Genomic DNA, 13,898 nt, shown 5'->3' with positions numbered 1-13,898 from the left:
CAGCTCCTACCAGGCCCAGACCAACGTCTGCCACCTAGTAGACTTCAGGAGCCCTGCTCCTCACCGGTGACCTCTCCCTCTCAGAGAGTCACACTCTACCTCCTACTCCTTCCTTCCACTCCTTTTCACTTCTCCTGTCACTTTTTCACTTTCCCCTACCAACCCCCCCAATTGGACGGCCCTATTCCCTTCAGGCCCCCCAATGGTGTGTCTGGTGGGTGTGGTGCAAAGTGTTCCTAGGGTTTTGATTGGCTCTGATCTTAGCAACACCAAAGAACGGGGATCCGTAACCAAGGAGGACTTGGATACTGTGCTGAAGGGCAGATTGCACAATACCCTGTGACGACCTGATAGGCCACGGCATCACATACCTTGTGTTGCCAGTAGTGCCTATGAGCGGCGCTATAGCGTTCCGTTCATCTCCTTTTTGTGATTCTCCAGGCTCCATGACCTCTGATGTCCATTGATGTCAGGTCAACTTTCAGTTGACCTGACATCACTGCGGCCTGCCCAAGGCTTCAATGAGTGACTGTTTACTCACAAGGAAGTTATCAATACTCAAAAAACTTCTTTACGGTGGTCTTTAAAGCGTCACTAAATGTATCCCTACAAGCACTTCAAAAGACCATATTATAATACAAAATATTCCATCTTTATTAACATGATTAAAAAACATGTACACAAAGGACACAAAGACATGATAAAAGACTTTTTTTGAACAAAGGTGTAGAAAGAGGAGTCTATCAAAAAGGCATGATTTTAACAATTTCATTCATAGTACCATTTAGTATGTTGAAACCATCGTTTATCCTCCCCTGTATACTGGGGTGAGTTTGTGCAAAAGGGTCTACGTACAATTCTCCTTTCATAAAATCTATAGGTAATAATAATGAAATTTTATACTGAAAATAGCAAGTGAAGTAAACCTCATATGATGCATAAAAAATCTGCATGTAAATACAATTCAAAATACTCTGGTTTATAAGCAAAATGCATTTGTCCCATTACATATAGGTCTATCATTCATGTTTTGCAAAAGAGCACTGTAAAGTGGACACAGCAATAAAGTATGTTGCAAAGATTTCAGATCTCACAGGAGGGGAGATCCGATAGCATTTCACAAACCAGCATTTCAAGGTCCATGTGGACAAAACATGCAGAGAGATGGTATAGTTACCTAATGGATAGAGCCTCCCTCACACCACTCCAACGATCGTTTCACGTATCTTCGTCAGGGAGTGATGTGAGGGAATGCTGGCGAACCCTATATAGCCCCCACACAGCTGATTGCTATTAATGATGAACACCGTTTTTACCGGACGCTGTTGGTGCGGACGCGAAAACTCCCCCCCGGCCACCACGAGACATGGGCGCGTCACCAGACGCGACCGAGGTCGCATGTGATGACGCACCCACGTCACGAGGCCGCAGGGACGGGAGCACGCATGCGCACCACAGCGTCAGTGCTCATAGTGCTGTGTACAGGGGGAAACAGCTCCATTTTGTTGTATCCCAAAAATCCATCATCTCCATAGGGATAATAAGGTATATAAGACAATAATTAAACAACGAAACCCCATATATTATATTCATAAATCAAAAAGGACATAACTCTGATGTCCAATCTTATATTCATATAGATTGCGTCAATTTTTATAATGTATCATTCATATAATGAGGAAGGGGGTATATATATTAAACAATTATCGTCAATATCCCACATTAATCATAACCATTACATACATGGTTGCTGTATATAAGGTGTCCATATCATTCCCTCAGTGAAAATAATTAAAATTAAAACACATATCTGAAGTGGTGGTGCTGCAGACAAACACACTCAGAGGAATATCCTAATTGGCAGTTTGAACTTCGTGGTCATGAAAGATCATATCAGACCCTACTAAAGCGACATTACGGAGAGGGGTGACACAAAGGTGTCATCGCTCTCCACATATGGCATAGTAATAAGAAAATATATATCCGCACATTCACTGAAATTCATATTAATTATATCAACTCCAATGTAAGTGTTGTACAAAGAGGACATGGGGTACAAATACACCAGAAGGGGGTATCTCATCTTGACGTCACCTATTGTATATAGTATCAAAAAAAGGGGATGGGGGAGAGACACAAATCTCAATCCTTAGCAGTCCTTTTTTGCAGGTCCTCACCAATCATAGAGGTATCAGAGGAAGTCCATATAGGACTCATCTATAGTGATGATGTAGAAAGAGGTGATAAAGAATATCACCACCTGCTACCCATGGCATAGATAGAAAAAAGAGGGGGGGAAAAGCAGGTGTAAATTTTTGTCAGCCTAACATTGCAACAGAAAATTACATATGTTGTCAATCATTGTTCATTAATGATGCAATGATATTCATAGTAGAGGGAGACATCAATTATTAACACCACCCACCATACCCAGCATCCAAGGAGCGGGGAGGTTTTTGTTTCCAGTCCTTACAAGTCCTTATTCTCAAGTCCTCACCAGTCATAAAAATGTCAAGGGAAGTCCATAACAGACTCATCTATAGCAATGAGGTGGAGAGAGGCGACAAGATATGTCGCCACCCGCCACCCATGGCATAGATAGAAAAAAAGAAGCAAGTATTAGTTTCTATCAAGCTAGCATTATGACACAAGATAACATAGGTCATCAATCATTATTATATCATATGTGGATATATATGATGGTACTCATAACATGCGGTGTCACAACTCCATATCAAGGGTCATAATTTTACCTCAACTCTGAGACATATTTTCAACCGCATGTGATCTGATGTGATACAGAGGCGGTATGGGCGGAAAGGTAACGTCCATGTTAAATCATTCAATAGATGTCAAATGGGGGGCAAATGGATAGTCCTATAAGAAATTGGAGAATCCCCATTGTTCATTAAGGCCTATCGGCTTCATAGTTCTCAATAAGGTAATCCACTTGCATTCCATTTGTCCCAGTTTTTTCCCAGTGTCACCCCTCCTATTTCCCACATGCAATTTATCAATGCCTGAGAATTGAAGATTATGACCCTGACCAGGATGGCATTCACGAAAATGTCTAGCAATGGGTTTCAATTTGGCGAGTTTCTCGGTTTGGTCTGCGGTAACTGTTTCAGCATTCTTAATGTCTCTGATGTGCTCCAAAATGCGAACCCGAAGTTCGCGTGTAGTCATGCCCACATATAATTTTTTGCACGGACAACATGCCAAATAAATGACATGTGTGGTTCTACAATTGATATACTGAAGAATTTTAAATGTTCTACCATTTAGTGCATCTGAAAAATTTTGGGTTTTTAAGACATATTTACATGCTGAACAGCTACCACATTTCCAAGAACCCCATTTTGGTCCCTTAGAATCAAAAATAAATTGAGATGTCGTCGTCACATGGTGGCTATGTACCAAAAACTCACGTATCGTTTTGCTTCTTCTGGCTACAAAGGAAGGTTCGTTAGTAACAATTTTACACAAATAAGGATCTTGTTTTAGGATGGACCAATGTCTTGAAATGACATCTGTTAATTCCGTCCATCTGGAGTGGTAGGTGGTGATGAACCGGAGTTTGTTATCAGAGGTTCCCTTGTGATGAGGAATAAGAAGGGTTGATCTCTCTGCAGTTTTTGCTCGCTGGTAGGCTTGATCAATATATTTATTTTTGTATCCACGCTGGAGAAATCTTGTCTGGAGATCCCCTGCCTGTTGTTCAAAGTCCTCAACTCTATCACAGATGCGTCGCGCTCTAATGAATTGGCCGGTAGGAATGGCACGTATTACATGTGAAGGGTGAGCTGACTTGGCGTGTAGAAATGAATTAACACTTGTCTCCTTACGATGTATATTGGTATGTAGGTCTCCCTGGTTGTCCACCATGATATCCAAATCCAAAAAATTGATTCTGGTCTTGCTGACTGAGTATGTTAGTTTGACGTTCCACGAGTTGTTGTTCAAATGGTTCAGGAATTCTTCCAACACTGTTCTGGAACCCTGCCAAATGAATAGAACGTCATCTATGAATCTCAGCCAGAGCACCACTGAGCCAGAAAACATTGCCTCACTGTTCTGCACAAATTCCCTCTCCCACATTCCCATGAAGAGATTAGCGTAGGATGGGGCACATGCCACCCCCATCGCCACGCCTCTCTTCTGTCGGAAAAAACGATCCTTAAAAACAAAATAATTGTGGGAGAGGATAAATTTCATCACAGTAAGAAGAAAGTCAACAAGATCATTCTCCATATCCCTGTTAGTCAGAAAAAATCTCAGTGCCGAGAGTCCCAGGGGATGAAGGATACTAGTGTACAGGGACTCCACATCACATGTGACGAGGAACATGTCCTCGTCCATGTGTATCCCATCTAGTCTTTGTAAGACTTCAGTGGAGTCCCTTACATAAGATGGTAATTCCATGACTATTGGCTTCAAAAAGTGATCCAATAATTTGGATACAGGTTCCACCAGACTGCCCATCCCTGAGACAATCGGTCTCCCAGGGGGGTTCTTCAGATCCTTGTGTACCTTGGGTAATAAATATAACGTTGGCACACAAGGAAATTTGATCTTCAGACCTTCCCATACTTTCTTGGGTAAGACTCCCACTTCAAGAGCTTCATCAAGTATGTCATATAATTCATTTTGAAAGGATTCCGTGGGATCCTTAGGGAGTTGTTGATAGCAGAGGGGGTCGTGGAGCTGTCTGAAGACCTCTTTCTCATAGAGGTCCACAGTTACCCCCCTTATCTGCTGGTTTAAAAATGACACCCTTCATGTGTCTTAATTCATCCAGGGCCTGTCGCTGCTCCCTACATAGGTTATCATGCGGTCGGTGCTGGGGAATACGAAATATTGCCTCAACAACCATCCTGACAAATACCTCAACTGAGGAACTTAATGATAATGGTGGAAAATATGTACTCTTTTTCTTGAGAATTTCTGGGAACTTACCAGGTTGTATATTCATCTGCTCCAATAAGAGGTCTTCTAAGGCTTGTAGTGCCGCCAGTTCTTCCTCTGTGGAGAATGAATCAGATTTTAATTTATTAGAGTGGTATTTCTTCAACAATAACTTTCGGGCAAAAAGAAAAGTATCCTTAATTGCCGTAAAATGATCGAAATTGGCTGTCGGGCTGAAGCCCAGACCTAGGGAGAGGACAGATTCTTGTGCAGCTGTCAGAACAATGTTAGATAAATTAGATTACCTTTAAGGTACTTGTTGGTTTTGGGTCTGATTCAAAGCCAGATGGTTTATATTTCTTCGCCTTATTGCGTGTGTAGTATCCACCTCCGGCCACCGAGGTCTCTCCCCGAGAGTTGTCAGTAGAAATAGTCGAGATATCACTCATGGACGATGAGAATGATGTCGTTCTCGTGGGATTCGGTCTTGATCTCCATCTATAGACTTTGTTAGTCTGGTAATCCCGGGTGTCCCGCTGGAATTTGTTCGTTTTCAAGGTCTGTATGTCTTTCTCCCACTTTTGAAAGGCATTGTTCAATTCTGAGTCAAATTTTTGCATTTGTTCGGGAGAGAGTGCCTGTCTCACTCTATCTTGTGATATTTTAATTTGTTCCTCTAATTTTTCAAGATGTTTTTTATCGGCCTCAATCAATATTGATAAAAAGGATGATGAGCATGTATTACACGCTTCCTCCCATTTCTTTGCCAATTGTTCCTCTTCCAAGGAAAATGATGGCATAACCTGTACTCGCAGGCCACGTGGAACAAGTTTTCGTTGGTCATAATGTTCCAAAGAAGCCTTGTTCCACCATGTCTTAGTCCTTCTGTACAATAATTCTTTCAGTGCGTCTTTCTCATCTGCGATATCCTCTGGGGTATTGTCCACAACATCACCACCCACATCTCCAAATATAGTTGACAATTTGTTTAACCATGTGGAATCTCGGTTTCTAAAGTCCATGTTGGTGATCCTTCCTAAAACAACAACAACAAATATTTACTCACAAGGAAGTTATCAATACTCAAAAAACTTCTTTACGGTGGTCTTTAAAGCGTCACTAAATGTATCCCTACAAGCACTTCAAAAGACCATATTATAATACAAAATATTCCATCTTTATTAACATGATTAAAAAACATGTACACAAAGGACACAAAGACATGATAAAAGACTTTTTTTGAACAAAGGTGTAGAAAGAGGAGTCTCTTGTTCAAAAAAAGTCTTTTATCATGTCTTTGTGTCCTTTGTGTACATGTTTTTTAATCATGTTAATAAAGATGGAATATTTTGTATTATAATATGGCTTCAATGAGTGACTGGGCTGTGGACGGCGTTTCACCGCTCATCACAGCCCGGCATCCCCCCTGCTTGCAGCGCTCTGCAGTGAAGGAGACAGCAGGGAGATGCTGTGCTGGGATTAGTGGTGAAACACCGCCCACAGCCCAGTCACTCAGGAAGACTGGGGCCGGTCGTGGTTATGTCAGGTCAACTGGAAGTTGACGTGACATCAACGGACATCAGAGGTCTTGGAGCCTAGGGGGTCACGAGAAGGGCATGAGCGGACCGCAATAGCGCCACTTACAGGCACTATTGGCAACACAAGGTATTTGAGAGAAGTCTTGTTTCTCAACATTATATCGATGTGGCTTGGAAAAATAAGTAGGGAACCATCTCTTTTTAATTTGCCCCTCGGCATGAAACAACTCATCTTAGGGGCAAAATTCCTTCTTGATTCCAAATATAGGCCCCAAATAAATAAGGATGGAATTTTGTACGCCAGTCGTAATGAACGGAGTACAGTGTAAGGTGCAATGTCAGATGAAAAATAATGCATTACTATAATTCTGACTCTTGACATACTGTATGTAAACATCAGTCATCATGCAACAACAAATTACTACAGATTTGTAACTATGGCGCTTGATATTACCTAATATTAGAGTTTGCTCCTTCATCCTCTAATTTTTTTTGAACAATAATATAGTTATGGCCTCAAAATTCATCTCAATATTCTCAGACCTCCTATAATTGAATATGAAAACAATACAATCTCGGCATAAATTATTATCATAAGTTGTTATAATAAAACACAGTAAAGCCTTTTACAGGTAGCTGCATAGGACATAAAAGCAAAAATCTAGAGTTCAAGCGAAGGCTGTAACTATAGCAACTGACAGTAAGGATTTGAAAGCAATGAAGAGCATTTAGCATTGGGCCGCAGTTATTTGGTTTGTCCAATATTTTATATTCAATAATAACAAAAATCGACTTTTACTGTAATTTTCAAGTGAATATTCGGCTTCGGTGGCTCTTATGTTACAAGACCCACAAATCAAAAATTCTCGTAGTCTAAAATTTGTTGTATATTCTATATTAATAATTATGGGCTTTGAATAATTTAAGAACTATGTGTAAATGTTAACTGCTTCACTACCAAGGATGGTTTTCACATTCATGACCAGGTCAATTCTCACCAGGGTCACTTTATTAAGTAATGGAACGCTTCAACGAATTCTGGTGACTCGGAGATTTATTTTTTTGTGTGACATATTCTACTACATATATTATCCAAAATAACAATAATAAAATTGGACTTCGTAAGAATCCTGATAAAAATATAATGCTACATACATATAAGGCTACAGACACTGGTAAAAATTAAGAGCGAGGGTTGCAAGATGACCCTCTAAAAACTTGGAGCAAGGGCTGCCTGATGACCCCCTAAAAATTTTGAGCAAGAGCCCCCTGTTAACCCTCTTAAAATTTGGAGTGAGGCCGCCTGATGACACTCTTAAAATTATGAGCAAGGGCCGCCTGATGACACTCTAAAAGTTTTGTGCGAGGGACACCTGTTTATCAAAATTTAACAAGCACAATGTATGCGGGATTGCATAATTAGGGTTAATAGGAAATTTCAAAAATCCCTTAAAATCCAAAATTCATTTATTGATAGACTAAAATCACCCAAGTGAACAAAACGCCATAGCAAAAAAAAAATAATAATTTTTCAAGGGTAGTTATCTGTCGCCCCTGTGCCAACAGCCGGTGCTGCTCGGATCTGGATCTACGGTGTGGCTCGAGGGGTCCTCCGGACCCGGGGGTCGCACGAACACTCCGAATAAAAGAGGGACGTATTTATACGGGATTGGTTGTGGAATGTCTGTGACGCCACCCACGGTGTGTGGTGAGATGTAGCACCACCGCTGCCGTTGCAGGGATGGATGTCCCGGGGCCTGATGTCTCTATGCTGAGAATGGTGATTGAAGGGGCTGGTGCACCCGGCCAGACCGGGGATGTTACGCACAGTCAAATAAAACACACAAGTCCTGTGGTAAACCAAGGTGATGGTGGCCGGCTGCCGCAGATGGGTGTATCTGATCCCACACACGGGTTGGTAGTCAAAGTCTCTCTCCTCTGCACTCAGTGTTTTGTAGAAAGGACTTCCCGGTGTGAAACACGGGAGTCCGCACCCGGTCCTTTGGTTGGGAGCCGTGCCCGTCTGACACTGACCCTTGGGATCTACGGGCCCTGGCAGTTGCCCTATCCCTCTTTGTGGGTGATTGTCTACTTTTCAGGACTTAGGTTGGGACAGGACCTATAATCCTGCCCTCAATTGGTTAATTAGCTAGGTCCTGGCTTCAGGGTCCAAGTACCCCCTCTGTGCACACGGTTTCCGGGTCGGTTCTCTGGTGTCGGTACCGGCGGGCTACAACCCTGTCCCGGTCCAACTCGGATCTCCGGCAGCCGTCTTCCCGTCTCCTGCAGACTTCAGCTACCGTCTGCCACCTAGCCAAGGTGTCAGGGCTCCGACCCTGGCACCTGCCAGACTTCACCTCCACTCCAAACTTAACCTTCAACTTATCTCATCTGACTGTTTTCCCACCCCATGCTCTACAGACCCCTAGGTGGGCGTTTCCTTACCGCCTGGTCCCGCCCACTGGTGTGTCCGTCCTTCCCTGAGGGGGGTGACTAGGGTTTCAGGTCGGCTATTTTAACCCTTTGTGGGATTGGTGTTATGCGGGGGCCTACGTGTGCAACTACCTAGTTTTCCAGGGCGCTACAGTTATACGCAGGGACTACAAACAGGGCCTCAGATCTAGTAGGCAGCGGGTAGCAGTAGAAACAGAAAGCAGTTATATTTGCAAGCACAGACCATTGATAGGAACTGTGGATAATAATAGCCCTATTGATACCCTAGGTACCGTTACCTACTTTGCAACGGAGGGTATGACACCCTAACTTAGCCTGGCACCCCCATTCCTCGTCGACTCACCCTACTGTGCCCTGGTGTAGCCCTATATATGGTATAGTATAGTGCACTGAAACCTGAAATCCACAGTGGGCAAAAGGGAGGAGAAATTATCTCCAAACGAGTGCCCTAAACAACAAGGTCAATTTTATAATAAACAAACCAGTTTACTACCCTATACACAAAGCCCTTGTGGACTAATGTGATTGAACAGACCAAAGATATAAAATATTGGAACAACGCACGCTTAAGTTCCCAAAACATAAGCAGAATTTTAGCAAATTGTGCATATTGATAATAGATACATACTGCTCAAAGGAACACTTCCCTTACTGTCTGTGCAAATATGCACAGCCTCAATGTGTTTCCCCGCCCACAACGGATCATCAGGAGGCTCAGGGAAAAAAAAGAAACAAGAAAAGGTCCAGGTATCCTCAATGGTCGTCCAATGGTTGGCTTAGAGGGACTTGGATACCCAATAGTTGTAGAGCACAGAGGAATAATGGAGGACAATGGTACAGTCGGCTAGGTACTCCTTCACCACCTTCCAAAACGTTTCCCTTCTTGTCAGGCTAGCCAGCGCATCAGGGCCTGGCACTGGGAGGTTCTAATGAAACTGTCTCAGACCTTTGATAGTGTTCCTCTACCTCTGTTGGACCTGGTGTGTGTCTCCCTCGTCTCTCCTCCTTGGTAGCCCAAGAAACTATGACCTCTGCCTCCTGCTTTTTCATATGGGAATTTTTGTAGTAGTTGTTCGATTAGGGCCTTCTGGTATTATACATTTTACTAACTCAGAAGTGGGCTGGTTAAGCTTATTATGACGTCATTGCCACGCACCACTCATCGGTTCTTCTGTTCGAAGGTTAACCAGAATATCGATGGGCATGTTGTAGCTTGTATTCAACTACTGCCCTCTGCTGCTCACAAAGCTTTGCAAACATGCATAATGTGGAGTTCTGGCATGTGGTCACGTCGCACACCAGTAGGTGAGCTGCCACTTGCAAGTGCTGCTGCAGCAAAGTCAGACCAGCGGCAGCTGTAGCTGATTTACGGAAATGGGTGCAGATGCGGCGTACCTTCACAAGTAGGGCTGTCAAATATTGGTAGGTTTTCAAAAACCGATGAACAACTAAATTGTGCATGTGGGCAAGGTATGGTACATGTGCGAGCATGCCAAACGTCAGAGCCACCACAAAATTACGGCCATTATCATATACGATCATGCCTGATTATAGGTTCAGCAGTGAGGGCCACAGATATGTCAGGTCTCTTATGGCTTTCCACAACTCTGCGGTGGAGTGCTGTTTGTCACCTAAATAAATTTGTTTCAGCAGAGCCTGTCACCAAGGCAGTGCTGCAGTAATTCCAGATTGTGACTAAAGCCTGCTTTGCACGTATCAATTTCTCATGTGATCGCATTTGCGATCGCACCCGCCCCCATCGTTTGTGTGGCACGGGCAATTTGTTGCCCGTGTCGCACAAAGTCGTAAACCCCCGTCACATGTAGTTGTCGCGGGCGGAGGAGGGGACGCTGCGCTCTCCCACTGCTCGGGTCCGGCTGCTGCTGCGGCTGCTGCTCGGTGGTGGCTCGAGCGGTGGGCCGGATCCTGGGGACTCGAGCGGCGTTCCTCGCCAATGAGTGAAAAGGGGGGGAATTGATTGTGGGGATTTGATATTGTCCGTGACGCCACCCACGGTTGTGGTGAGATTGGTGACACCACCGCTGCTCTGGACGGGGATCCCGGGAGCGATGACAGGGAGCAGCCTGGATGTTTGTTCTCCCCTCCGTGGGTAGGGGGTTGGTTGTCCAGCCCGGTGAGGGGTAGGGATGGATTGCAGGTGGGCTATGGGGCCTGGCGAGGTGCAGGGTACCGGTCCGGTACCGCCGGGCCACCGCCCGTCCACGGTCCTTACGGCTAGCTCCATTAGGCCTCTCCTGCAGATGGTCACCACCGTCTGCCAACCTTGCTGTTCCGTCCGGGCCACACACCCGGACCAACTTCAGGCTCCTCAACTGCCACTTCACTCCTCTCACTTCCACTTCAAAACTCTATCTCTCAACTGAACTGCTTTTCCCGCCTCCAGGACTGTGAACTCCTCGGTGAGCGGGACCAACCGCCTGGCCCACCCCCTGGTGTGGACATCAGCCCCTGAAGGAAGGCAACAAGGGTTTTTGTCTGACTTTGGTGTGCCTGACCGGGAGTGTGGGGTGTGTTGGTGTAGTGCTTGTGACGTCCTGGCTTGTCCAGGGCGCCACATACTTACCTCCCAAACGACCTAGCTGTGGGCGGCGAACATCTACTTCCTGAAGGGGGAGGGACGTTCGTCGTCACAGCGACGTCACACAGCGGCCGGACAATAGTAGCAGAGTGGCGGAGATGAGCGGGACGTAAAAATCCCGCCCACCTCCTTCCTTCCGCATTGCCGGCGGGACGCAGGTAAGCTGCAGTTCAGCGTTCTCGGGGTGTCACACGGAGCGATGTGTGTGTACCGCCCGGCGAGCATGGATCCGAGTGACTCGGCGGTCGCAGCCGAGCCGCTCAGATCCATGCTTGTACTGCGGGTGGTGGCTTGAGCCTCTCACGGACCCGGGGGTCACGTCGCTCTGCAAGGGAGTTGGCGCTACACGCAGGGACTTGGGTGAGGAGTTCCACGGCCGGGGCCGCGGTGGTTTGGTTTGGGATGTAAGTTCGTGACGCCACCCACGGGTTGTGGTGATTGTAGACACCACCGCTGTGGTGAAGGTATGGGGCCCCCCGGGAGCGGTGTAATGGCACAGCTAGGTGTTGACCCCTCCGTGGGTAGGGGGTGTTGGTCCCGGAGCCTGGTTGGCGAGGGCCGGGGTGCAGGGTGAAGTGTTGCGGTGCACGGCCCGAAGGCACTGGTGTACTCACTATGACACAAGACACCGGAGTCTCTGGTAAACCAAACAGAGTGATGAATGGGGCCAGCATGCCGGCTGCAGCTTCTCCCAGAATAGGTTGGTGGTTTCCGCCTTTCTCCTGCACCTCTGTGTGTAAATGTTTGACTCCTATGCCTAGACACCGGTAGTCCACTCAGCCGACTTGTATATGCCGTAGGAGCCCGTTTGCCCGCAGACGCTGGCCCTTTGGGTCTCTCTGCCTTGGCGGTGGCTTTACCCTGTATGGTTGGGCTGTTGTCTTCTAACGGGACTTGTGTGGGATAGGTCCTAAAGTCCAGTCCGCAATCAGTTGATTTGACTCGGCCCTGTCGGTTCAGGGCTTTGTACTGGGTCTGAGTACCCCTCCTGGTGCTCCAATTTCCAATCGGTTCCCCAGTTCGGTACCGGCGGGCCACCGCCCGACCCCGGTCCCTACGGTTCCACCGGCTGTAATCCCAGCTCCTGCAGGCGGCCACCACCGTCTGCCTCCTTGCCAATGGTGACTGGGCTCCGACCCAGCCACCCAGTAGTCTCTTGGCAGGCCTGGGCATAGGACTGCCCGTGAACTTGTCTGGTCTCTACATCCTCTAGACCACTCTCCTCTCCAACTTGAACCCAACTCTGTGTTTTCCCGCCTCCAGGCCTGTGAACTCCTTGGTGGGTGGAGACAACCACCTGGCTCCGCCCCCCTGGTGTGGACATCAAACCTGGAGGGTGGTGACAAGGTTTTTAGTTTGACTGGTGTCACCTAGTCGGGATGGGGTGTGGTGTTGTGTGACTACCTGGGATGACCTGACTAGTCCAGGGCGTCACATGTGCTGCCCCGGGAACGATGAACAACTAGCGCGCAGAAGGACGTGTGATTTTTAGAAAATGAGCGACGTGTCAACGAGCAATGAAAAGGTGAGAATTTTTGCTCGTTAACAGACGCTCGTAGCTGTCACACGCTACGATATGTCAAACGGCGCCGGATGTTTGTCACTAACGACGTGACCCCGATGGCATATCGTTAGATATATCGTAACGTGTAAAGCCCGCTTAATATGGACAATGTGCTCCGAGATAACAATTTGGAGATGAAGAATGAGGAGGAGGAAGGAGTGCAGGAATGGGTGTCAAAGGTGGAGGGAAAACCTGAAGGAACTAGGGCCTGCAATCAACGGCACGTGTGCCATCTCAGGGTCTGACTCGGTACCAGCCTCCAGAAGGTTCACCAAGTGTGCCATCAGGGAAAGTGTCATGGGTGTGTCACAGGTGAAAGACAGTCCTGTGGTATCTGGCAATAGAAGGACACAATGTGACACCCTGGCCTATAAGGTCGTCACAGGGTATTGTGCAATCTACCCTTCTGCACAGTATCCACCCTCCTTGGTTACGAATCATGGTCCTTTGGTGTTGCTAACAGCTTAGCCAATCAAAATCCTAGGAACACTTTACACTTTACCTACCAGACACACCATTGGTGAGCCTGAAGGGAATAGGGTCGCCCACATGGTTGGTTGGTAAGGGGAAAGTGAAGAAAGTGACAGTTGAGCTGGAGTTGAGCTGGAGTTGAGCAAACGAGAGGTCACCGGCAGGGAGCAGGGCTCCTGTGGTTAATAGGTGGCAAATGTTGGTCTCGGCCTGGTAGGAGCTGGAACCCCGGTTGCAGGGGATAGTGTCGAGGGGCACGGACAGCTGAGGAGGGCAGCCGGCGGCCTTGAGCTATCACCGGGCAGGGTCCAGGGAACGACGGGGTACGTGGACCCTAGGCCGGTAAGTAGCTTCACGCGTTCCGGTA

The sequence above is a fragment of the Anomaloglossus baeobatrachus genome, chromosome 2, assembly GCF_048569485.1.
Source record: "Anomaloglossus baeobatrachus isolate aAnoBae1 chromosome 2, aAnoBae1.hap1, whole genome shotgun sequence".
Taxonomy (NCBI): domain Eukaryota; kingdom Metazoa; phylum Chordata; class Amphibia; order Anura; family Aromobatidae; genus Anomaloglossus; species Anomaloglossus baeobatrachus.
Note: the sequence above shows the minus strand (reverse complement) of the source record.